General features: G+C 41.0%; 1 protein-coding gene across 3 annotated transcripts in view; it reads right to left on the bottom strand.

The window, feature by feature from the left end:
- The window catches only part of ARFGEF1 (ADP ribosylation factor guanine nucleotide exchange factor 1), a 120,812-nt gene that overhangs the window by 92,622 nt on the left and 3,395 nt on the right, over positions 1 to 24,795 (bottom strand). Inside the window, exon 1 of one of the 3 annotated variants that reach the window (XM_040994705.1) lies at positions 7,475 to 7,478. The exons of the other annotated variants lie outside the window; for them this stretch is intronic. The gene's annotated coding sequence lies outside the window, so the exon portion shown is untranslated. Of the gene's footprint in view, positions 1 to 7,474; positions 7,479 to 24,795 lie in introns of those variants that run through there. 3 annotated transcript variants of the gene reach the window in all.

Raw genomic sequence — 24,795 nt, 5'->3', positions numbered from 1 at the left:
ATTGTTGAGCCCAGTTTTCAAGTCATCAAAATCCAGACACAAGACATGTAGCTTCCTCAGGATTCCATTTTCCAGACACTTTCTTTTCCCCCAGTCATTTGAGTCATCCAGCTGAGGTACCCTGGCATTGTGGAGCAGCGACATACCACATCTGAATTCCTGAAGTACATAACCTCTGAGCATAACAAAAATGGTTACTGTGCTACACCACTCAATCCAGGGAGATAACCAGAACAGGAAGAGTTAAGCAGGCTTAAGGATAGTGGTATCAAATAACTTCTTCACAACGACAGAGGGCTAATGGTGAGGCACAAAAGAACTGCCTGAAACATGTAAAGTTCCTGTAATGTGTTATAAAGATTTGGATTTTAAAAGCAGACAGTTAAGAGATTACAGAGCTGAATAAAATGCACCTAGTACTTTGTCAATTTCCCTTGTAACGCAAGCATCTTCCAAATATGAATAACCTAATATTACCTTGCAAATTTTGACTCCTTTCAAGACAGAGCCCAAACTCCACCTTCTGGGTTAAATATTCCATAACCAGTCTTAGCATCCAACTCATTCTCTATTCCCCATCATAAACCCTGTTTATGAGCTCAAGGAAGACAAAGGCCATATCTTTTTAAAATACAAGATTACAAAGCACTGAGATCATTCACATATCCTTACTTCAGATATCTGAAGTTAAGCAGCAATATCTCTTTAAAATTTAATTTCTAATGTCATTTTTACAAATATTAACCACATATGTATTTAATGTGGCATGATGTGATCTTCATGTATTAATATTATAGTATGAATAATTTCATCACGTCACATACTTATTTTTGTGGTATAAGCATTTAAAATCTCTAATTTTGAAAGATGCAATTGTTTATGAGAATCATAACTAAAAATGGAAGCAACCCAGGTGTCCATAATGAGATTAATGAAGAAAACATGGCACCATGTACATGACAGAATGCTATTCAGCATTTAAGAAGGAGGAAATCCTTTCATTAGTAACAACATAGGTGAATGAGGAAGATATACCAAGTGAAAGCACAGAAAGACAAACCAAAAAAAAAAAAAAAACCCCAAAACAGTCAAACTCATACAAACAGAAAACAAAATGCTGATTTATCAGAGGCTTGGGGAAAAGGGAGATACTGATCAAGGGTAGAAAATTTCAGTTAGTCAAGGGGAAGTCAGGAGCTGAACAAGTACGGAGCCTAGGCACTACAGAAAGATGTGAGCATCTTAACTGCCAGGCCAACATCTGCCTCAAGATTTTGTTCTGACTGAAGAGAAAGGCTAGTTATCACCCTTGCATTTGAGACTGAAGAGAAAAGGCTATCTTTTCCTAATCACCTTAGTTTACACTTCAACTTACACCTTACACTTCAACTTCAAATTATTCAAATTATTTGTTCATCAAAAACAGATTTTTAGCCCCTGTGTAAACTCGAACAAGCAGATAACTTTAAAGACACTATCACTTTCAGTCCTGGGTGTTAAACAGCCACAAATAAAGAAGGCATGAGAAAGAAACAAAGCCATTGTTGTAGAGTACAAGAGAAAGCCTCTGCCTGGGAAGTCAGCATCCCATATGGACGCCAGGTTATGCCCTTGCTTCTCTACTAGAAAAGCAGAAGATGGCCCAAGTGCTAGGGCCCCTGCACCCACACAGGGACCTGGAAAAAGCTCTTGGCTTTGGTCCCAGCCCAGGCCATTGCAGTCATGTGGGGAGTGAACCAGCAGACTTCTCCCTCTTTCAAATAAATGAAATCATTTTTAAAAAGGGGCGAAGAAAGGACAATGAAAAAGCAAGGCTTTCTTCATATTTAGTTCTACAGAATACAGTAAAATTTATTCAAAATCTACTATTGTGACTGATACTGAGCTAGAGTCTAGGAATAAAGAATGAAAAATGGCCCCATTCCAAGCAATAGATAACTAATGTTTATTTCCCTTGATTCTCCCTGCTACCTCTGCATTTCAAATCAATCTTTAAAAAAAAATTAAAGAAACTATTAGTGAAATGCTGACATGAACATACTTTGAGAAAAATGTATGGACAATGTTATCACTACAATAGCCAGGGCAGGAACACACTAAAGTCAGGCGTATCCAGGCCTCCCATGTGAATAGCAGGGCCCCACTGGGTACCTGAATCATCACCTGCGGCTTCCAAGGGTGGGTAGTTGGTTTCGAAGTTCAGTGGGAGCTGAAACTAGGCCTTTTTTTTTTTTTTTAAATGGGATGCAGGTATTCCAAGCAGAATCTTAGCTGTGCACCATAATACCCATTTCCCCCAAATTTCCCAGCGACTCACAAAAAGGCAAGAAAAGGGACATGGGAAAGAAAAATGGAGAGGGAACAATGAACCAAGAAAGTAAATGCCAGACTTAAATTCTACCATACAAATATATTAAATAAAAAAGGTCTAAGCACAACAATTAAGACAGAGTTTATAGCATACCAGATTTTAAAAACAATGAAGCAGCTACAGCATTTCCACTGAGGCTAAAATATGTACGTTCTAAAACTTCCAGCGGAGGTCGGAAATTATTGTATAACATTTTATGTACAGATGTATTTTCTTATATATGTATAAAAATGTAATATTTTTCACCTTACCTAAGCACTTACGACATGCTATGACTTAACTTTTGCAGTTTGATAGACCTGCAAAGTAGTATGAGTATTTTTCTTCTTCACAACATCAAAAATAGATTTGTTCTTAGATCTCACCAACCTTTTTCCTGTCCTTACTAATTAGAGAATTTTCACCTTTTAGCTTAAGGCTTCTTTTTAACAGACTCAAATTATCAGCATCACTACCCTTGGCCTTTGGGGCCATTATTACATAAAACAGGGATTACCTGACCACAAGCACTGTGATACTAAATGTCCAAACCAATGGCTAAGACAGCTATTAACAGGTGGATGGTGCATATCCAAAGTGGATTTGCTGAAGAAAGGTCCTGAGTGGGAAGGATATGACAACATACGCTTTCATCACACTACTCAGAACAGTGTGTAATCTGAAACATGAGTTATTTCTGGAATTGTGCATTTACCACTTTCAGACTGAAGCTGACTTATGCTAGAAAGGCAAATCCTGAATAAGCACAGAATACAGTACACACTACCTACATGAACCTAACTGCACACACAAAACAGAGTCACATGGAGCCTGAAAGTAAACACATAACTGTAAGACATGAAAACAAACCAGGAGAATCTAAATTATTTTTAAAACTAAACTAAGACTACACAATAATTCTAAATGTGTATGTGCACACAGAATCTCAAAACACAGAACAGTGAAACTGACAGAACTAAAAGAAGAAACAGACAAATTTGCAATTACAACTGAAGACTTCAACACTCTTTTCAGAACAGAACCGCCACACCAAGATACCACTGAGGACAGAGAATACAGAATAAAAGTATTAATCACAGAATCTATAGAACACCTACTCAACAATAGAATGCACATTCTTCTCAAATGTTCATGAACCAGTCACTGACAGTTCATATACTAAGCCATAAAACAAAGTCAAAAAATTTAAAAGAATTGAAATCACACATACTACGTTTCCTAACTACAATAAACAGTCAACAAATTTAAAAGAATTGAAATCACACACAGTATGTTTCCTAACTACAATAATAATAATAGTAGTAGTAGTAGCAATAGTACTAGAAGTACCAGAAATCAAGGGATTAATAGCAATAACTACTGAGTTCCTAGAAATGAAACACCAGACTTCTAAACAATATACAGATCAAGAGTAAGTCCCCATAGGTTTGAAGTCACCAGTTTAAACAATTTAAAGTCACTGCTGGGACCTCACAGTTCAAGTTCCGGTTCCTTTGTTTCTGACCCAGCTTTGTGCTAACACATATCCTGAGAGGCAGCAATTGATGGTTCACATTAGTAGCTTCCAGTCATCCATGTGGCAGACAGGGACCGAGTTCTAGGCTCCTGGCTTCAGCCTGACCCAGTCTGGGCTGTTGCGGGTATTTGGGGAGAGAATCAGCAGACAGAAGATTTCTGTCTTTCTGTCTTTCAAATAAAATTAAAGTTTAAAAAAAAAAAAGTCATAAAGCTGGGGAATGGTGGGTAGGGGACTACACGAAACTGGGTAAAAACAACAAACTTTTTGTATACAAATAAACATGCCAGAAGGGGCCCAGCATGGTGGCCCAGCGGCTCAAGGTCTCGCCTTCATGATCCAGGATCCCATATAGATGCCAGTTAGTTTCCCAGCTGCTCTTCTTCCCTGCTTGTGGCCTCGGAAGGCAGTAAAGGATGGCCCAAGGCATTGAGACCAGGCACCCGCTGTGGGAAACCCTGAAGAAGCTCCTGGCTACTGGGTTCCAATTGGTTTTGTTCCAGCCATTGCAGCCACATGAGAAGTGAACCAGTGTATGGAAGATCTTTCTGTCTTTCCTTCTCTCTGTAAATCTGAACTTCCAATAAAAATAAATCTTAAAACACACATGCACACATATGTCGAAGAGATCTTTAGCTTTAAATACTTCATTGGAAGACAGGAAATGTCTGAAGTCTAAGGTCCCACTTAGTTAAAGTACAGAATAGACCCAGAGCAAACAAACAAAAACAATAAATATAAAAGCCAAAATGTAGGAGGAGGGAAACCAATGAAAAACACCTGTTCTCTGAAAAGATCAGTAAAACTTAAAATCTCTAAATGAGGTTGATAGACACAAATTGCCAGTACCAGGAATGAGACAAGAAAACCACTGTACAAACCACAGACATTAAAAGGGATGGGATGAGAACTCTATAAACACAAATCTAATAGTTGAAGTGAACAAAAAAAAACCCCACAACCCTCTCTGTAGGAACAAATAATCTGAGTATTCCTGTAGCAACTAAACACACTGGAGAGCACGGTGACACAGCAGTGCCAATGACACCCTACATGGGCGCAGATTTTGAGTCCTGGGTGCGCCACTTCCAGATCCAGCTCCCTGCTTATGGCTTGGGAAAGCACTGAAGGATGGCTCAGGTCCTTGGGCTCCTGCATATACCACAGGAGACAGTGCAGAAGCTCTGGCTGTTGCAGCAATTTGGAGAGTGAATCAGCAAATGGAATATCTATGTCTCACTCTCTCTCAAGATAACTTGAGTTAAATATTTTTTAAAAACTATAACGACACTGAATTACTGTTAAAAAGCAACTACAAAAATGTGATTTTCTAGACCACCGAGTTTCACAGGATACTATCAAATGTGTATGAAAGAATCAACAGCAATTCTACCGAGAAAACTCCTTTTATGAGGTCAATATTATCCTGATACCAAAACCAGACTACTGTTAAGTAAACAATTTAGTTAAAATTTGTCCCTTTTGTTATATGGGAGTCTCTTGGAATTTTCTCAATGAAGTTAGTCATACTAAACCCCTTGAATAGTTTCTGGACAGGGCTTAGAACTTCTAAAAGTAACACTATGTGATTAAAGTTGGAATTTTGGCCATATGTTCTCAGCCTGGATGCTGAAAGGGGAAGGAATTACACACTGGGTTCAATTATGGCTAGTGAAATCATTCAATAATGTCTATGCAATGAAACCACAACAAAAACTCTGGGCAACAGAAGCATGTGTGAGCTGCTCTGGATGGTGGTTAAGTAGCCATGTTGAGCTGTGAAAATAAAGCATTGAGCACACAAAAGGTATCGGGCTGTCACAAACCTTGTTCTGCAATTCCCTTTTTGGGAGATGGTCCCCCTTTTGTAATCTTAAATACAGTCCGATGTGTCCTAAGTCCAATGAGGTGCTATACTGAATCTGAAGGCATAATAAAAATGTCCAAATTTGTATCCAATTGGTCAGAAGTGCAGTGGCTGCGACCCCTGAAGCTTGTGGGCTGGATTCTGAAGTGAGAGCACTTGTATGGAGGCTGGAGCCTTAAGCCATCAAATCTGACCTGACTCCAGGGGGTCAGCATCAGAACTGCATGGTACAGATACCAATCACATAGAAAATTAAGGACCAATATCACTGATGATTAAATAAGCATGCAAAAATCTCCAACAAGATAGTAGTAACAAGAATTCAGCAATCTTTACATAAAAAGTGTGCACCATGACAAAGTGAAATTTATTCCAAGGATGTAAGACTAATTCAACATTCTCCCAAACCCGCAACAAAGACTCAACTAATGCAATCTACCAAGGCAACACAACAATTGAAAAAAAAAAATCCCATTAGCATATGAAATGATGCAGAAAAAGATTTGAAAAAACTGAACATCCATTTATGACAAACTCCTAATAACCTAGCAAAAGACAGGAACTCAACCTCATAAACATGTGTTGTAAGAAACCAGTGATTGAGATAACTGATGAAACCCAAATACTTTTCTCCAAGATCTAGAACAAAGAATAGCTACTATAATCATTTATTTTCAACTTCGAATTAAACGTCCCATTCAGTTAAAAAAAAAAGCCATGTTTATTAGAAAGGAATATATAAAACTGTTCTTACAAATGTCTAAATTTAAAACTAATTTTAAGTGAAAAAATTCTTAAGATCGATGATTAAATGCAGTAGGGTTGCCACATACCAAAAAAACAAAACAAAACAAAAACAAAATTCTATGTGTTTATTAGTAATGAGTAACTGGAAAAAAATTAAATAATTACAGTAGCTCCCTCCAAAATGAAATTTTTAGATACAAATCTAACAAAGCATATGCATAATATACACAGAAATAAATGCTAATTAAAGAAAACCAAGTAGTATAAATACACCAATTTTAGGGTTTGAAAAAGTCAAAACTGCAAAAAATCGATAATTTTCTCCAATTTGATCTAAAAAATTTTAAATTAAAATTTCAGCAGTAATTTCTGCTCACATGTAAGCACATTCCTCAACTTATGTAATGGGAAAGGAAATATAATTAGAATTTGACAAAAACAATGCTAATAAAGAATAACAGGAGGAATCACAGCCAATTTCAAGACTTTACACATAGACAAATAATGGAAGTCTTTTTTTGGTAAATTTCATACAATTGATTAGGGTGCAAAGGGTCAAGGGCTAGAGGAAAATGGGTGATACCAGTTTCCACATGCTCCTTTTCCTTCCTGTATCTGGGGAAAAGGGACAGATAATGGGAGAAGCAACACCCAGTCTCCCAACCATTCCAGGGTCCCCAGTGTGGGGCATCCTTCAAGGGTCCTATTCAAGTGCTTTTGATAGTTCAACAGCACTGAATTACTGTCAATCTCACCTCTCCAAGCACAATGATCTCTCTCCAGAATCCACTAGCTGACATAGTCTACCTTAGAGTCTCCATATGCCCAAATACTCACTGCCAACACTTGGCTGGGTTACTTGACCAATTTGTTCTGTCCTTAGTCCTTTGTTAGGGTACCAGGTGTCCCCTGCAGGCTTTAATATACTGCCATATCTGCCATGTGCACCTGGATATGCTGTCCACTGTTCCACCTAAGCCACCGAGGCGGTTCAGTTCTGACACATGCACTTCACGATCAAACCATGGAACCTGCAATGTTCTCCATGGTTAGAGTTCTTGAGTCCAGCGGTTCAATTGGCAAAGATCCCGAAAGAAACTTCATCTGAAGTAATCCCAGACTTAATTCTTGTGTGTGCTCGTCAATATAGGGTCCAGAACAGTCCGCTGCCCACATCAGTCTACACACATACGGGTAGCTGCAATTGCTGGGTCAGTTCTGTCTGGATGGGTACAGTTGGCCCAGTCTGGAACGGCCCACCTCACCTTGGCACTTGCCAGTGGATGCTGTAGCCTGGCCCAGCCCAGCCCAGCCCAGCCCTCAATCCAGGCCCTAATGTGAACTGGCTGGTCCTGCGGCTTGACCTGGCATGACCCACACACCATTCTGGTTCTCAAATCTGCCAGTGGGTGATATGAACTGGCCCAGTCTAGCTTGCCCCAGACTTGAGCCAAACGTATTACCTGGCCTGGTGTGGGCTGCTCCCTATGTTGGTTCTTGGGCTTACCTGCAGAGACTGTCAAGGCAGAGGAGTTCCACAAGCTCCTCCATCAAAACCTCTCCCAGTGCCAAATCTCACATACACAGGTGGGTCCATGGCCCAGCCCTACTTAGTCCACCTTCTGTCCTAGTAGGAACAGTAACTTTTCCTGACTGGACCTCATCCACTCCAATTTTTACTGTTCGGTGCTACAGCCCAGCCAAGCCTGGTCCACACCTGGACACAGCTCATGAGTGGCTCAAGAGGGACAGAGACCTAGCCCAGCCCGTCCTACACCCACGCTGGTTCTCATGAGCACCAGGGGGTGCTGAAGGTTAGCACAGGCTGGTACATCCCAGACTCAATCCTCACCCATATCAAGGGAGATCACATCCATGTCCAGATTAGACCACAGCCCCAACTCCAGCCCTTGCACCCACCAGTAAGAAATCACAACCCAGTCAGGACATCCATCCCTTTAGTTCAGCAACCATGCCTGTTTCTAGCCATAAATTTCACGCATGCCAGTGGTTGCTCTGACCCAGTCTGGCATAGCCTCTCACCTGTCTTGGCCTTCGCCTTCTGGTGCTGTAACCTGGCCTGACCTGACCCAGTTGGTCCCCAATCCCAACTCACTGGTGGGTGCTGTAACCTGGCCCTGCTCAGTCTGCTCCTATCCCTGGCTAATGTAAACCAGTAGCTGTGAAACCCTAGCCAGGCATGACCCGCACTCCAGCCTGGTTTCTGCGCTTGCCAGTGTGCTCAGGTTTACTCTGCCCTGCCTGCCTGCTCCCTTCCAATACCAACCCTCACACTTGCCAATGGGTGGAGCTACCTTGCCCAGCCTGCCCAACACCCAGGCCTGGGCCACGTGCTCACTAGCGGGAGCTATGATCCATTAGGGGAGTTTCCAAAGTTCCCCTTCTAGGCCCATTCAGACCGAAATCTCACACATGCCAGTGGGTGTTAGGCCCTAACCTGGCACAGCCTGCCCCCTCCATTCCAGCCTTTGTATGAACTGGTGAATGTTGCAGTTTGGACCTGCCCAGCCTGTTCCTAGCCCCAGTACCTGTGAGTGTTGGTGGGTTCCACGGTCACCCCTAACTCAGCCCATCACTACCCCAACTCTAAAGCTAACCAGCAGGACTTGTATTTTCAAAGGGTTAGGCCCAGATATTCCCAGATCTGGTTCTCTTGTGTGCTGGTTGGTGTTATGGTCCAGCCTTATGTGGCACATCCCATGTTCTGATATTCACTGTTAGGTGCTGGGATCTAGCCCTGCCAGATAGATACCCAGCCTTAACTTTAAGTGGGCTGGAGTGTGGTGATCAGCAATGGTCCATGCTAATAAGGTCAGCCCAGGTGTCCCATGTGGGCTGTGCATTGGTCTGATCCATAAAGGTCTTCCAGTCTCTCCCTCTCCAAACCCCCAAGTTTCAGACCCCTCGCTTACCTGCAAGTTCAGTGGCCCTGTTGTTGGGTGTCCCTCAGGAATCACTTCTCATCTCCAAGATACTCCCATGGTGGTCCTCCATGCCCCATATTACCTTGCTCATTTCCCTAATTAATCCACAATTCTTGGGCCCAAAATTGCAAGAGTTCTCCAGCCCAACCCCTGGAAGCCCAGGGGGTGATGTACTGACCCGGATCTCTGCCCATGCACCAGAGTCACATGCTCTTGGCACATGTGCTGGTCTGGTGTCTTAACCTTCCACACACCCAAGATCCAGACCCACTGAAGTTCTCCAGGCCTGATCTACCAGCACACCAGGGTTGTATGCTGAATTGTGTCTCTCCTGTCTCCTCACCTCACCCAAGACCAAGCACATGGGGAAATCCCCAGGTTTACTCCACCTGCCTAGAGTTGGGTAGCGGATTGCTGCTTACTCCCCTCCTCTCCGCCCCCCTCCCCCAGCTGGCGGCTCACCAGCGCGGAAGTCGGAACAGTCTTTTATTTGAAAAGATACAGAAAGAAGACACACGAGGTATCTTCTATCACTTGGCTCAAGCACCCAGATGCTCACAATAGCCAGTGCTGGCTCAGGCCAAAGCCAGGAGCTTCATCTGGAATTCCCACATGGGTAAGAAAGACCCAAACACTTGGACCATCTTAGGCTGCTCTCCCAGGCCATTAGCAGGAAGATGGACTGAAATTAGAGCAGCCAAGACACAGGCCAGTGCCTGTATGGGATGCTGGTGATGCAGAAGACAGCTTTACCAGCCCTACCACAATGCTGGCCTGTGGAATAAAGCTTTGATATAGATTTCCAGAGGTAGAGCTGGTTAATTTTTGACAACAGTGTAAACATAACAACAACAACAACAAAAACCAACCCAACAAACAAAAAACAAAGAATCACCTCTTCAACAGTGTTGAAAATAGATATTTGTAAGGAAAAAAAGCACAAGAACAAGTCAATATAAAGCTCCCACTTGATATAGAAATCAACTCAAATTATTTCCACACCAAAATATAAGAGTATAAAGCTTCTAGAAGAAAATGTAAGAAATATTTTTAACCTTGCATCAGGCAGAGTTCTTACATAACACCAAGCACGCTCCACAAAAATGAAACCCTTGGTCCTTATAGAAGGGAACAAAACAGCAAACTATCCTAAATATCTGCAATCCTGTATCTGACAAAGGGCTTTTACAAGGAACATGTACTTTAAAGAAACATTTAAGATTTTTTTAAAGATTTATTTATTTTTATTGCAAAGTTAGATATACATAGAGGAGGAGAAACAGAGAGAAAGATCCTCCGCCCGACGATTCGCTCCCCAAGTGAGCACAACGGCCAATGCTGTTCTGATCCGAAGCCAGGAACCAGGAACTTCCTCCAGGTCTCCTACACGGGTGCAGAGTCCCAAGGCTTTGGGCTGTCCTTGACTGCTTTCCCAGGCCACAAGCAGGGAGCTGGATGGGAAGTGGAGCTGCCGGGATTAGAACCGGCACCCATATGGGATCCCAGCATGTTCAAGGTGAAGACTTTAACCACCAGGCCACGCCACTGGGCCCACATTTAAGATTTTTAAAGAAAGATTTCTCAGGATAAGGCCAAGAGCCAGAAACCCACAATGGGTGCAAGAGCCATCATCTGCTGCCTTTCCATACACAAAAGCAGGGAGCCAAACCTGAAGCAAGAGCAGTTGAGGCTCAAATCCATAACCATATGGGTGCTGGTACTGCTTCAGGTATTGGCCTAACTAGCTGGGACACAATGCCAGAGCAAAGAACACATACTTTACAAACACTTAAAATTCAAAAGCAGCAGTCAGTTTTATGGCATAGCCTGCAATGCCTCCATCCCATATTGGCACAAGTTCATGGCCTAGCTACTCCACTTTGGACTCAGCTCACTGCTATCGGGCTGGGAAGGCAGCTAATGATGATCCAAGTGCTTTGGATTCTACCACCCACATGAAAGACTCAAGAAGACACTCCTGGCGCTGGGTGATCAAGCCCCAGCTACTGTGACCACTTGGGGAGTGAACCCAGGGATAGAAGGTGTTCTCTAGCCACCAGCGTAAAGGCCTAATGGCTAAAATCTTCTTGCATCAGCTGGGATCTCATGTGGGCGCTGGTTCATGTTTCCAGCTGCTCCACTTCCCATCCAGCTCACTGCTTGTGGCCTGGGAAAACAGTAGAGGATGACCTAAAGCCCTGGGACCCTGCACCCATGTGATTCAAGACCTAAGGGAAGCTTCTCGCTCCTGGCTTTGGATCAGCTCAGCTCTAGCTGCTGAGGCCACTTGGGGAGTGAACCAGCAAAGGGAGTATCTTTCTGTCTCTCCTCTCTGTGAATCTGACTTTTCAACAAAATAAATAAATCTTTTTAAAAACAAATAAGTAAACTGTTCTCTTTCTCTTGTAGCCATGGTGGGGTGGGGGTGGGGGGTTGGGGGTGGACCCAGGGATGGAAAGTGTTTTCTCTCCCTGCGCCTCCCTCTGTAACTCGAATTTCAAATAAATAAATCTTTAAAAAACAAATCTCAACAGTAATAAAAAAAGAATTAAATTTTATAACAGGCAAATGGACTCAAATGTATTCAAATGTATCAAAGAGAGCATACACATGGCAAATAAACAGAAAAAATGTTCAACATTTTAGGCATTAAGGCAAATCAAATGAAAACCACAAAATGGCATTATAATCAAACATTTATCAAAATAGTTAAAATTTCAGAATACTTGGGTTAGCACTGTGACACAGCATGTTAAACAGCCACATCAAATACTAACATCCCACCTGCATACCAGTTCAAGGCACAAATGCTCCACTTCTGACCCAGCTCCCCACTAATGCACCTAAGACAGCAGAAGACAGTCCCACTACTTAGGGCCATGCCACCCATGTGGGAAACTCGGAGGGAGTTCCAGGCTCCTGGCTTTGGACCTGACCAAGTTCAGGCCACTGAGGCTTTCAAGGGAGCAAACCAGTAGATGGAAGATATTGATACAGTCTCATTCTCTCCACTCCCTTCACCCATCTCTCCTTGCAACTGACTTCCAACCAAATAAATACTTGTAAAAATGACTTTTTTTAAATTGACACCACCAAGAGTTGATGAGGATGTAGAACAACTTGAACTCACAATATTGCTGGTAGGAATGTGAAATGACCAGCCACCTTGAAAAACAGTTTGAAAGTTAAGCATACACTTAGCATATGACCAGCATCCTTAACTCAACAGGAGCTATCCTTTAGAAATGAAAACTTAAAAGTTCATGTCAAACTCTGTAAAAGAAAATTCACGGGCTGGGTGCAGTGGCCTAGCAGCTAAAGTTCTTACTTTGAATGCTCCAGGATTCCATATGAGAACAGGTTTTAATCCCGGCAGCTCCACTTCCCATCTGGCTCCCTGTTTGTGGCCTGGGAAGACAGTTGAGCATGGCCCAAAACCTGCACCCACATGGGATACCTGGAGGAAGTTCCTGGCTTCAGATTGGCACAGCACCAGCCTTTGCGGTCACTTGGGGAATGAATCATCGGACGGTTCTTCTCTGTCTCTCCTCCTCTCTGTATATCTGACTTTCCAACACAAATAAATAAATCTTTAAAAAAAAAAAAAGAAAGAAAGAAAATTCACAGCGGCTCCAATCACACTACCAAAAGAACAGAATTCAAGTGTTACAATAAGAGATGGATAAACAAATCGTACTATTTCCTTATAATGGAATATTGCATAGCACTAAAAAGAAACACACTAATATTGATAGGAAGCCTCAAAAATGTGTAAATAATTCTATCACAGGACATTCTTAAAAAGGATAAATCCACAGTAACAGAACAGTCCAGCAGCTGCCAGGTTTAGGTACATGAGAAGGATATGACTACACAGACAAGACAAAGGAGTTTTCTACAGTGCTAGATCCCTTCAGCTTCCTGATTATGGTGAAGGTTAAAAATATTCTGCTAAAATTCATAGAGTTGGGAATCAAGAAAATTCAGTCAATTTTACTACATATTAATGTAAAAAACAAAATTAAAGAAGCAAAATAAGATGCCTTTGCCTATTTCAAGTTCAAGGGACTGGCAACATCTTTAAGAAAATTCATGAGTGACTATGGTACATAATCAATGTAAAACTTAGAAAAAAATTGTTAAATTTGATGCCTCCATCCTTTTCCAATAGCTTCCTTAGGTAAGGTCTTCATCCCTCATTAGGCCTGTGGGGTCCAATCTGACATTTATGTAAGTGTCAAAGTTATCTTTGCTAGGATAAAGTTCAAGTACTTCAGCATACCACAAAAGATCCTCTGTGATCTGACCCTTCTCTATCACTCATCTCTCTACAAATGTTGTTTCTTGCATGCTTCTCCAAGAACAACAGAATACTACAGATCCTCTGACAAGAACTGCTGTATCTCTAAGGTTAGATTGTGTCCTCTGCTTCAATTCCACCCCATCACCAATCTGCCAAGCCGATATGTCCCCAAGTCTCCTTCAGCCATGTATTTCTTCTCCATATAACAATATCTGAGGTTTTGCATTCATGCTGGTCATCATCTGACACTTAGTATGAACTCATCTCTTATTATCCCTGCTGTATATGCAAGACTTCAATGCCAACATTTTCTCAGTTATTTATATCTTAGCCAATGATGTTCCTGTCCCCACTTTTCCCACCCATCTTTCCCTGGTTAAAACATTCTGGGACACACAGTGTCATTCTCAAGAAGTCATCTTTAGCACTTCCACTCCAAGACATCTTTTTCCCCTAGTCTCATAACATCGTCTGTTTGTTACTATCACAACACTTTACACAGTGAAAGTATTGTAGGTATTCATCCCCCTCAATCTGCTCCTAAACTGCAAAGATTCTTTACATCCATATAGTCTTCACACTTAGCCCAAAATCGGGAACAGATGCATACATATGAGTTTCCTGAAGAAAGTAATGAAAGCAAATTACCAGGTAAATATATATATATCCCTTTTGCTTTAAAAGGATCCAAGTCCACCAATTATGTTGAAAACACCCATCTATAGCTCAGATCATTATCCCAAGCTTTGCCATGTTATAAACTATCATCAACTAAATGTTTACTTACATTACTCACATGTATCTCAAACTCAATTAACACAATCTCTTTTCTTTCTCCATTTTGTATCAACTGTGTATCCTGCTTTTTTTTTTTTTTTGTACTTTCATTCTTTGTGGAGATGCAAGAGTCCAAACTCAGCTTCCTAGAGACCTCACATTCACCCTCAATGCCTTCTCTTTCCCCATAACCCATTAGGAAGTCCCAATGAATAAGAATCCACCTTCAGTGCCTCACTTCTTCAAATCTGGGATTTAGCGACTTTACTAATACGAGTTTCCCCCTGCAGATTTGAATCCAAACAAACTGTTTTTCGGATTGTCAGATTTTCCGCTGTTTTGTTTGCACCCTACTTTTTCTAAGAAAAACAGATCTAAGCTTCTTAACACAGAAAAAAAAGGTTTTCAATGATCAGGTTCTTTTCTTACCCAAACTATATCCATAGTCATAATGAACTTTCCAACGTTTCCTAAGGGCAAACTTTTTCATACCTCTATGTTCAAACTATTAGCTCTGCCTATAATGTTCTCTAAACAAACTCATCAGGGATCTTCACAGGCAAAAACTTAGGATGATTCTTTTATAAAGCTGTCACTGGGGCTGATGCGGTGGTACAACAGGCTAACCTCAGAAGGCAGGCTAACCCTGAGAAGGCAGAGGAGGATGGTCCAAGTCCTCTGCACCCACATAGGAGACCCAGAGGAAGTTTCTGGCTCCTGATTTGAGATCAGCTCAGTTCCAGCCTTTTTGTCCATTTGGAGAGTCAACCAGTACACAGAAGACCTTATCTTTCTTCTTCTCCCTGTTAATTCTGCCTTTCAAAATAAAAATAAATTTTAAAGTATTTTTCAGGATCTGGTGTGATGACTCAGTGGCTAAATCTTTACCTTACATGTGCTGGGATCCCTTATGGGTTCCAATTCATGCCCTGGTTGTTCCACGTCACTTCCAGCTCCCTGCTTATGGCATAGAAAAGCAGTAGAGGATGGTGTAAAACCTTGGAACCCTACACCCACGTGGGAGACTCAGAAGAAGCTCCTGACTTCAGATCGGCTCAGGCCCAGCCATTGCTGCCACTTGGGGAGTGAACCAGCTGATGGAGGATCTTTCTGTCTCTACTTCTCTCTGTGAATCTACCTTTCCAATAGAAACAATGAAAATCTTTAAAAATACCTTTTTTTTAAAAAGCTGTTCCTGCCACATGAGCGCAGATTATCACCTCTGTTTCTGGAAAGAATTCATCTTTCTTCAACTGAGTTTTCACTAACTCAATATATGACTGTTATAAAACTTATCACTTGGGCCCGGCGCAGTGGCACAGTGGTTAAGGTCCTCACCTTGCACGCCCGGGATCCCATATGGGTGCCGGTTCTAATCCCGGCAGCTCTGCTTCCCATCCAGCTCCCTGCTTGTGGCCTGGGAAGGCAGTCGAGGACAGCCCCAAGTTTTGGGACCCTGCACCCGTGTGGGCGACCCAGAAGTTGTTTCTGGTTCCCGGCTTCAGATTGGCACAGCCCCAGCCGTTGCAGCTCACTTGGGGAGTGAATCATCGGACGGAAGATCTTCCCCTCTGTCTCTCCTCTGTATATCTGCCTTTCCAATAAAAATAAAAAATAAATCTTTAAAAAACAAAACTTATCACTTAAAATGTCCCTATCAAAAAACCTATCTTCCTCCTAGGAATAACAAGCTCCTTGAAGACAGAGATCACATATAAATGTTCCCTAGCTTTCCTAGTATTTAATACAATTATAGACCAAAGTGAATGTGTTCAATAAATACTTGTTAAATAAAACAGTGAAGTCTTTCAATTGTTTAACTTTACACTGGCTTTTATACTGTTTTTAATAACAAACCTGAATATACAAAACATTACATTGTCTCAAAAAGTCATGTTGGCAAAATACTGATTTATCTTATTAAAAAAAAATAGGTAATGAATAACTTCTGTATGTGGGGATAATGCATATCAACAAGTTATTATTATTTCTATACCTTTTAAATAATACATTTCTAGGTGCAAAGAATGTTGTTTTGTAATATTCCCTCACCTCACCAATCTGCACCTTTTCCATTTTGTCTTTTACTCATTCTCCTCATTTCCCAAGTGCTGTTCCCACCCATCTTTTCCTGGATAAACTTACTCATCCTTCTCAAATAAACTGGTCATCTCTAGGAAGTCCTCTTCTGAACTTCATGTTACTTTTATGCTTTATTATTTTTTGAGATCTACTTACTTTTATTGGAAAGGCAGATTTACAGAGAGAGACAGATCTTTCATCCGCTGATTCACTCTTCAAATGGCTGCAACGGCCAGAGTTGAGCCAATCCAAAGCCAGGAGCCAGAAGCTTCTTCTGGGTGTCCCAGGCAGGTGCAGGGCCCCAAGGCTTTCGGTTATCCTCTGCTGCCTTCCTAGGCCTTAACAAGGAGCTAGATGAGAAGCAGAGCAGCTGGAATACAAACCAGTGCCCATAACAGATGCTGGCGCTTGTAGGTGGAAGATGAGCCACTCAAGCCATTACGTCGACCCCCTTTCGCTTACATTTTGTTTTGAGAGACTTTCTCAAGCATATTCCAGTCCTTCCATTTTGTGTAATGTCTCAGGCTCGAAAATTATGCTAATCTATGCCATTACTTCAGTCAAATTTCTTATTCTCTCACTGGGGCAAAAGTCATTTTGGTGTTAAAGGAACTAAAACACTCTCCAGAAAACTAAGGACAGCACCAATGTATGATTAGCTAATAAGTTTAGTATTAGCAGTTTATCAGCATTTAAAACTATGCAGTAATAAAGGCAAATAAATTTTGAACTGGTATAATATGAGAGAAAAATTTTTAGAAATTTCCTGATGGATGAAAAGGAAGGCTAAAGTTCATCTACTCAAGACTAAGTAAGTATAATCATGTTATAAGAGAAAGGGCACAAATGATAGTTTCCTGGGTTCAGGAAATCATCTACTACCAGGAAGAATATTGCGACTCAAAGGAAAGAGAGAGAAAAATTGTGACAAACAAGTTCTACATAGCAGAAAATGTTAGCATCCAGCTCTAGCAAATTATGCAGACTCAAGATTTTTCAAGATTAATTCCGTAATAGCCAACTATCCTGGGCTTTCCATGGAGATCACGTAGATTCATGTTCACTGTCCTTTCCCTCTTATATGTTTCAAACTTTTTCTTACTCCTTCTGGAGTTTAACCCTATTTTACCATCAATCTATTATTCTACAACGCAGTGTATTCCCCTCTACCTCCACAATTTAGTGGTCACATGGGAGGTCACCTGAGGGGTTGCTGGCTAGGTGTTAATCTGTACCTCAAACTATCCTCTGGTTATATTTAAACTGCTTAAGTTATTCTTTTATTATTTTTTACTGGAAAGTCAGATATACAGAGAGGAGGAGAGATGGGAAGATCTATCCTCTGATTCACTCCCCTAGTGGCCTCAATGGTCACTAGGATGATCCAAAGCCAGGAGCCAGGACCTTCTTCCAGGTCTCCCATGTGGGTGCAGGGTCCCAAGGCTTTGGGCCGTCCTCGACTGCCTTCCCAGGCCACAAGTAGGGAGCCAGATGGGAAGAGGGACCACCAGGACATGAACTTGTGCCCATATGGGATCCATGGCATGCAAAGCAAGGACTTCAGCCACCAGGCCACCGTGCCAGGCCCACTTCAATTATTTTAAAACAACTATTATCCAAGAATATTTTCACTTATCCATGCTGATATACATTGTGGATTTTAAAAGGAAGGAGAGTAAATAATATAAAAGAAAGGAGAGGAAAATAATGTTAAAAAAGTAGAACTGAAACATTGGTTTTCTTTAATGGTAAAAAAAAAAAAATCAGGATAAAAATAACAATTAAAATGGAAGAAAATTGAAGAAAAACAAACATTCCTGTGAACACTGACTCAATCTCAAGCCAGGAGCCAGGAACTTCCTTAAGGTCTCCTAAGGCAGGGTCATTCTCTACTGTTATTCTAGGCTATCAGCAGGGAGCCAGATGGAAAGTGGAGTAGCTGGGATAGGAATGAGCCCATATGGGATCCTGGGCCCCAACCAACAGTTCTTAGGGACACTTTTCATTCAAATCAAGGAAACTTAGGGAAGGTGGGACTGAAAACAGAACCCACCCAGCAATTGCAACCACCAGCTGACTGGGTGATGGACTGTGCTGGGCCCTGTGCTTGCTGGTGCATGCAAGAATCTGGCGTGGGAACACCTCAGATGAAGTTTCTTTGGCGATCTCCCCAATTGAAATGCCAGACTCAGAACCCTAACCATGAAAGGACAGAAGATGGAACAACTTAATCAACCTATAGGTTGGTAGCAAAATACCAGGCAAATAGAGACGCTATGATGGACAATGTCAATCAGTGGATTTTTCAACGACCTCATCGAGTTTGAAGAGGCGAGACTGGCAGCAATTCATAACTGGTGAACTATTGAAACCACTTGAGCGAATATCTCAGAACATACCCCATATGCGGGACGTGAAGTGGGTGGGAAACAGGGTGGGGCTTCTCCGTCAATATCCTCCTTTACCTCAGATACATGAAGGTAACAATACGGAAATAATAGTCTTACCCACTTTCCTGTAGCCCTTGACCCTTTTTACCCTAATTAACTATGTAAAGATTGTCAAAATAAAAAAAGAACTGGAAAAAAAAAAAAAGGAAACACAGGTGAGCTAGTCTGGTAGCATCATAAATTAATTCTCCACCTGCAGGTGCTAACGCCCTATATAGGCACTGGTTCGAGTCTCAGCTGTGCTACTTATGATCCAGCTCCCTGCTTATGGGCTGGGAAAGTAGCAGAGGATGGCTCAAGTCCTTGGGCCCTGGCACTCATCTGGGAAACCCAAAAATTTTTCCTCCCTGCTTCAGATCAGCCTAGCTCAGGCCACTGATATCACTTGAAGAGTCAACCAGCAGAGATGAAATTCTCTTTGTCTCTCTTTCAAGCAAACTAAATAACAATAAAAAAAAAAATACCAGGGAAACAAAAGTAATTATAATAGTGACAAATGCTGCTGAAAACCCACATTTACTTAAGGAAGCCAGAATTTTGCATAGTGAAATTAAGCGTGTTTTTTGAACTGCAAAAGAAAATTAGAAACTGGAAATACATTTTAACTATTTCCTAAAACAATGAGGATTAAAGCTTTAAGACAGGGATAGAAGGGGCCGGCGCTGTGGTATAGCACTTAAAAGTACCTCCTGTGGCATTGACATCTCAAGTGGGTATGACATGTGTGCCAGTTGAGGTCCCGGCTGCTCCCACTTCTAATCCAGCTCCCTGCTAATGTGCATTTGGTTCTAAGCATTTGATTAGGATAGTTAACCTGAATTATCCTAACAATGGAATCGGATTCATTGACTTCATGCTACATGAATGAATTACAAAACATACTAAGTCAATGAAAGGAAACATAAAAGATAACCCTATATGACTGCATTTTATTTGAATGACCCAAAACCACAACTCTAGAAACTTAGAGAGTGGATGCCTATAACCAGAGGGAAAAACAAGGCAGGCATCTAGGCCCCTACTTGACAGGAATGTTCTAAAACTGCATTATGGTTATGGCTATACAACACAGTAATATTTAAAATGAGCAAATTCTATGACACATAAATTAAACTTTAATAGCTGGGTTTAAAAAAAAATAATAACAGTGGTTATCCCCAGTTAACGATGTCATGGGAGATTTTTCACTTTTCAAAATGTTCTGAGTAAAAGGGATTTTTTTATTAAAAGAAAAAATTAAACTGTAATCTGTTGGAATCGAATAAAGGCCCCAGGGATTTACCTCTGTTTAAAGTAGTTGGGCCTCTACGCTATCTACTTTGGCTACTTATCTTTTCATTATTTCATTTCATAGCCAAGTTCTGAGTAGGGAGGGGGTTGTCAAACAGCTAATCAAAGTTCCACCACATCCATTTTTAGATTCTAAGAAAGAAGGACCTGAGTTTGGCTGGGTAGTTAGGCTGCTGCTTCCTTTGAACTCGAGGATCCCACTTCAGAGTGTTTGGGTTTGAGCCCCAGCTCTGCTTCCGGGTCTAGCTTCCTGCTAATACACACACCAGTAAGCAGCACACTGCAGTACTCGGGTCCTTGCACCATGCAGGAAAACAGGATTGAGTTAGGAGCCTAATTTAGCCCCTTGACTGCTCCAGGCATTTAGGGAATGAACCAGTGGATGAAATATTGACTGATTGCTTTTAAAAAAAAAAAGTATTTTTTAAAACTTGAAATATTTGCCAGTGGTGATAATGTAGTATTGGATATTTTAAGACTGTTTTTCAGAAAATTTTCTAAATGACAAGAGAGCATTGGCCTATAGGCCACACAGACCAATCCAGTTATAACAAGTCTAAACCTAAGCAAAACAATCAAAAACAGACCACAAATTTTTAAATAATTGGGTTTCAGATCCATTTTATTTTCCAGGGCTTCTTTCAAATTAACACACACTAAAGCTTCAGAATAACTTTGATGAAATGGAAGTGAACTCAAGATAGTATCTGATTATATAAACATATTTGTGGTATACTGTACTCAAATGAGAGCTCAAATAAACCCAACTAGATTGATAAAGGATAAACGGAAGCTTCACTTACTTCCTAGTGCTGTCTTAACCCAACGAGCATAAACTGGGTGGGTTATAAAACAGAAATTTGCATACAAGTCTCCATCATCTCTGGAAAACGGCTAAAAATGTAAAATATGCTAGATTTTTCCCCATTCAAAACTTTTTCCAATTGAGATGGTTCAATTGACTAATCTTCCACCTGCAAGTGCCAGCATCCCATATGGGCACCTGTTGCACCTGATTGCTCCAATCCCCGTCCAGCCCCTTGCTTAAGGCCTGAGAAAGCAGCAGAGGATGATCCATAAGCCTTGGAACCCTGCACCCACAGGGGAGACCTGACAGGAGCTCCTCCTGGTTCCTCATCAGCTCAGCTCTGGCTGTTGTGATCTTTTGAGGAGTGAATCAGTGGATAGAAATCTATCCCTCTCTGGCTTTCCTTCTCCCTGTAAATCTTCTGCCTTTCCAACAAAAATAAACAAATCTTAAAACAAAAACCTTTCCAGTAAAGCATGGTAGGTCTCTGGCCTAGCAGTAAAGATACCTCCATACCAGGATGCTGAGTTAAATTCCTGGCTCTAGCTTACAAACCAGCTTGCTGTTAATGCAGTTTCCTGGAGGTAGCGATGCTGGTCTAAATCCCTGGGTTCCTGACACTCATGTGGGAAACTTGGACTGAATTTCTGGCTCCCAACTTCGGTCTGTCTGAGGGCAGAGAATTTGGGGGAATGAACCTGAGGCAGCAGACGGGTAAAGGGAGGTCGGATCTCTCTCTACTTTGTTGGCTCTCATATTAGAACAATCAACCAAAAAAAAAAAAAAAAAAAAACCTTTACAGTGGCTTCTATGCAGAATAAAATCCCAAGTATGCCCTCCTCTCCCAACACTCCCTTTCCATTCTCGGCCATTCTTGTATCTGAAATACACCAGGCACACATCTATCTTACTGTTCACCATTTGTTTCATCCAGGAATCAAAAAGGCTCTTACTTTTGTAACCCTTACTTTTGTCACTTGCCTGTTCAAACTTTAACTCAAGAAAGTCCTTTCCTGACAGCCCTTGTCCCTCTCCCTTTAGGCCTCAAAATGTTTTCTTCACAATACAATCTGTTTTTATATACGTATGAAAGCATACACACACACACTCTCACACACACAAGCTATATCACCATTCCAGTAGAATTTCCATGAAAGCATGCTTGGTTCAGTGCCATATGCCCAGCACTAGGAATACATGAAACACACAGCAGTTCATTAAGTATCTGACTAAATAATATAAGAATTGTTGGGAACGCTGACAAGAATCTACTCACGCATTTTTTTTTCCCTTTTCAAATATCTCTCCTCCATTATGTAAGCAATATTATGACAGCTATTTCCCCAGAATATTTTCCATTCACAATATTCCCTATATTTAAGCCTTATCAGGAGACAAACCAGTTACCCACCACTAGATGGGGTAGGAAAAAAGAGCTAATCAACAACAGTCTGATCCTGGTCATTCCTACAGCTCCTTGTTTCTGTTTCTTATGATCACTATGCAGGACAATCTCATCATGGGTAGTTTGAGGCTATTCCACCTACTTTGTCTTTCCTTTCCCTTAAATACTGTCTTCAGGGGAGTTACAAGGAACAATGTCCTAATGATGTTTAACTGTATTAACAGATCCTGAAGAGGGTCAAGTAAATTTAAGAATAACTTAATTAAGCAAAATCAAACAAGTTTCTTCCTAGGAAGAGTTAGTAGAATCTTAACTATGTTCATATGCAATGTAAAACTCCAAAATGTAAATAGGCTAGACACTATAACCCTTTTTTTTTTAATGAAAATTTGGGTTTTTTCAAAAAGTTTTGCTAGGAACTTGCTTTCTATTCTATTTATTTTATCCCATGTTATCCTGAACTAAGGGTCAGTAAAACCAATCTGAAAATATTAGAACAAATTCGAAGATCTTTCAGTCACATCATGGATTACATACTCCCTCAGCCACCTCAAAAAGTTAGACAACCTGACAGAGTAACGTATTTACTTCAGATATCAGTGCAGTTTTAAAAATACACTGGCTAATGGACTTAAACTATAATTAAAATGCTGGCCATCTATAAGATATTGTGGAGATATCATTTCTTTCATAATGGCACAAAAATTAATAAAGTTTGCTGTAGTATAAAACCAGATTTAAAAGCATCCAAGTAATTTCTCCTTTACTCATATATCCCTTTTGCCAACATCAAATGAAGAAGGGAGGGATTTGAAAGGCATAAAGAGGCAGGTCTAGTGAAGTTTGAATCTCATTACTGTATTTACATTTCTGAGGGAAACTATAATTTCAAGGTAACAGTCATTAAAAAATTAAGTCAGTAGCATCACTTCATAACATGCTGAACATAATTTATGTCCTGAGGTAAAAATTATTTCCCAAACAATTCTCTTGCCTAGTTCATTCTCCCATATCACTACCAAGAACACTCCCTTTTCACTGCCTCTACACACTTCCCTTCCCTTTAACACCTTCCAATCACCCCTTTCACTTTTCTGATTCAGCACTGTTTCACCTTGAACTCTCTCTTACATTCCAACATTTGCAAAATATCTTCAAACATACCCCCAAGACAGCAAGAGAAGTTGAGCTGGCTTCAGCTAGCTCATCACAGAAACTCCTGAAACACTAATGGCTGATTGGAATGTAGCTCAAACAAACTTCCCCCAGACAGACAATGCTACCTTCAAGCCCAATCCCTTAACAATCCTAAATTCTTCAAAACTAAAAATAGCTCTGCTGTTGTCTCATCTGCCAGCAGATGGCCAGCCTATTTTTATTTCAGGATTCTAGAGCAGGAATGGATCCGGCTAAGCCAGGACAGCCTAGACGCCCTGCCTCTGCAGTCAGCACTCACTGCAGAGCTGTAGTGGGGCAGGTACCAAGAGAGGGCAACCTGGAGCTATTCCTCCGCCTGTGGGCTTTGCATCAGTTTAACAACGTGGAAGTCTGTTTCCAAAGGAAGGCCACTTTTTTTCCTTTTTCCAAGTCATTCTTTATTTCAAGTTAAAGTCTGACATGAAAGAAAAACATTTTTAAGTTTTAAATAACGTTGCATCCTTTAAAGGTTTATTTTCTTTCTGAAAATCAGTTTCTTTAGGCAATGTCTTTCAAAATGGATTGTTTTGGTGAAGCAAAATCTCCCCTAATCTAGATGTTTCCTAAAAGGTATACCACTTCACAAAAGGTGTATAAGGACATGATCAACTGTAATCTCAAATATTTATAAATAACCATTTAATGAACCATTGTAAAAAAAGGCAATTTGGTTAATTTTTAATTCCAAAGTTCTGAAATCTACTCAGTTGTTAGATTAGCATTAGAGGTCTGACATACTGCCTATTTTCTTTCTATCCATCTCCCTATAGCTCCTAGGCAGGTGCTCAATAAAGACGGGAACACAAATGCAAGCTGGCAGAAGGAAAACAAACATTCCAAAAACGGCCTCTGCACCTCTACCAGTCAGAAGCTACCCAGCAGGGTTACCAACACTTTCAACACTTCACTTTCTCACCCTACTTTATAGCTACAAAGGTTTTCAGCATACCACATTGGGCCTCGAAAGTGAAGAACAGGGAGATCCTTGATACTTTTCACAGACAATGCACACCTGGGGATACTACTTCACTGCAAAA

This window comes from Ochotona curzoniae, unplaced genomic scaffold, assembly GCF_017591425.1.
Source record: "Ochotona curzoniae isolate NIBS_2020 unplaced genomic scaffold, NIBS_Ocur_1.0 contig_1071, whole genome shotgun sequence".
NCBI classification, from domain to species: domain Eukaryota; kingdom Metazoa; phylum Chordata; class Mammalia; order Lagomorpha; family Ochotonidae; genus Ochotona; species Ochotona curzoniae.
This window is presented reverse-complemented; position numbering and strand designations above follow the sequence as displayed.